Source organism: Asparagus officinalis, chromosome 4 (assembly GCF_001876935.1).
Source record: "Asparagus officinalis chromosome 4, Aspof.V1, whole genome shotgun sequence".
NCBI classification, from domain to species: domain Eukaryota; kingdom Viridiplantae; phylum Streptophyta; class Magnoliopsida; order Asparagales; family Asparagaceae; genus Asparagus; species Asparagus officinalis.
This window is the reverse complement of record NC_033797.1, coordinates 33,762,423-33,765,303: the sequence shown is the minus strand read 5'-3', so window position 1 is coordinate 33,765,303 and position 2,881 is coordinate 33,762,423. Positions and strand designations below refer to the sequence as shown.

The window sequence follows — 2,881 nt, the reverse complement described above, 5'->3', positions numbered from 1 at the left end:
ATATATTATTTTGTATAATTTGTTGTATTATTTTTACTGTTGCGTATTACCCGTCATATTAGTATAACTGGTACGTTTTACTGTGTATATAATTATCCCATAATTATTTGATTTTGAATGTAAGTAAATATATTTTTATTTAATTATTCTCGTTTAATTATACAATTTGTTGTATTAATTCATCTGTTGCGTATCAGCTATTGTATTAATACAACTGGCACATTTTTATTTGTTGATAATTATTCCGTAATTATCTTAATTTTTAAATATCAGTAATTATCTATTTTAATTAATTTCGTTTAATTCCCAAAACCCTAATTATATATATATACATATTATATGTGTTAACCCGCCGCCACCACATCATCATCTCCTCTCTCTCTCCGACTTCAGATCCAGCACCCCCCGAGACGACCGCGACGTCCCGCCGCCGCCCTCCTCCTCCGGCCAGCGCCGACCAGCTCGAGCCCAGCCCTCCTCCGTCTCCCTCTCAGCAGCGCCCCATCCTCGACCACCTCTCCCCCCGCGTCCCCCGCTTTGCTCTGTCCTCGCCGCCCGACCCTCTAGAGTCCCCGTGCGCCTGCCCGTCCGCTCCGCGCACCGAAGCTCTCCGACGGTCCCCTCAGCTGCGCGAGCTCCCCGCCTGTCACCTCCAAACCCCCTGTGCGCACCCAGATCCAGCGCCCACCTCGTGCTGAACTCCACGCCGCGCCATTCTCGCGCGCGAGCAGCTCCCCTCTCTGTTCCGGCGACTGAACCCGACAACCCGCAGGCAGTCGCCTCCCGCTCTCCGATGCTGTGCGTCGTCACGCACAGCTCCTCCTCCGTTTTACCCCGTTGCGACGAACCGAGCTCTCCAGCCACCCGCTTCGTCGGCTCCGTAGACCCTGCTCTCGCGAACCTCACGCAGCCGCTGCCGTCGTCAGACAGCCCCTCGTCGGAGCTCTTCTCGACGCCGCGTATTTGAGTGAAAACCAGGTATGATCATATTATTAAAACTGATATCATGTTATTAGTTTTATACATTTACTTTGAAATTTAATATGTCACAGGACGCTTTGACTATGCCCCCGACTCTTCTTGCTAGAAGAGCTTATACACCGCCCTAGGGCTATGAAAATGTAGAGGGAAATGACAAAAAAGTGGAGAAAAATAATGAATTGGTCGTAAGTATAAGATTAATTTTAGACTTGTATATACTTAATGATTTTTCATCAAAGTTTCTAACTTTTATGATATATGATATACAGGCGGCGGTGGAAGCTTCTCAAAACGAGGTCTTGGCCCGTGTCAGTCAGTCTCAAGGTACAGAGGACACTCCTGTAGAGCCTAACCGCATGACTAGAGACGAGTGGATGGAAGTCATCGACGGAGCTTACGGTTTACAACTAAGAAAGAAAGGAAGAGTTCCTTTGTCAAGTGCTGGAGCTAAGAAATTCACCACCACCAATAAGCCTAGCAGCCAATCTGTGACCTCGACGCGACCATGCGACACATCATACGTCGTGGGTAAGATTGGTCAATACTTGTTGAAGAATGTTGAAGCCTATTTGGTTTTAAGTTTTTTCCCACTATTAAACACGAGTTAGACGGTGCACAAACGACCTGGGATGTCGTTCAGCGACTCATCGATTCTCAACCCTTAAAGGACTTGCTTCCGCAGCCTATATACATGGATATCATGGGGATGACATTTAATGAGCATGCAGCTATAAGTGGTGGAGATGTATATATGTCATATTATATATGCAGTTATTATGAATATTTTGAAATATATTCTCATATTGATTTACCTTCTTTTCAGGCTAGAGGAGGTACTGTAGGAAGCAGCGGTACGATACGACATTTTGATGCAGCCGCTGCCGACGATAGGGATCACGATGATAGGGACCAAGATGACTACGATGAATGAGTAGTGAGTTAGACTTTTTTTGTTACTTTTGTCAACTTTTGGATTGTGTTGAGCATATAATGACCTCCGGATTATATATATATATGTGAAGTTATACTTTTTTGTTACTTTTGTCGATTTTTGGATTGTGTTGAGCATATAATGACCCGATTTTTTGATTGTGTTGAGTATATATATAGTGTGTGTGTGTGAATCGATGAATGATGAATGTGATTATTGTTGGATGTGAATTGATGAATGTGAATACTGTTGGATGTGAATTGATGAATGTGAATACTATGGATGTGAATTGATGAATGTGAATATTATTAGATGTGAATCGATGAATGTGAATATTGTTGAATATTTTATGAATTTTGGAAGCAACAGGTATATATTCCCAAATGGGGCTCAAAAAGTAGTAATTTTTTTTCTCGAATTACATTCATTAGCGACGAAAAGGTCTGTCACTAATGAACATTGCAGACGGGGAAATCAGTCGCCAATATACATACATCGCCGTCGCCAATAAACATTGGTGACAGGGTGTTTTCCGTCACCAATAATCATTGGCGACGAGTTCAACCCCATCGTCAATACACATTAGTGACGGGGTGCTTTCCGTCGCCAATGTGTTTTGGCGATGGCTAGATTTTCGTCGCCAATAAACATTAGCGACGGGGTGCATTTTGTCGCCAATAAACATTGGCGACGGACAACACGCCGTCACCAATGTGTTTTGGCGACTACAAACTCGTAGTCGCCAAAACACATTGGCGACAGAAAGCACCCCGTCGCCAATGTGTATTGACGACGGTGGTAAACCCGTCGCCAATGTTTCCCGTCACCAATACCTCTCCGTCGCCAATGTACATTGGCGACGGATGACCCCGTCGCCAATGTGTATTGGCGAGGGGATTATTGGTGACGGGCAATTGGGCGTCACGAATGTGCATTCGTGACGGATTTGACTGCATTGGCGACGGATTT

At 44.4% G+C, this 2,881-nt stretch overlaps 1 long non-coding RNA gene across 1 annotated transcript; it reads left to right on the top strand.

Moving 5' to 3' along the window:
* On the top strand, positions 878-2,019 carry LOC109835883. Its single transcript, XR_002245720.1, has 3 exons — positions 878-1,166; positions 1,251-1,726; positions 1,805-2,019. It is a non-coding gene; the product is annotated as an uncharacterized LOC109835883 (long non-coding RNA).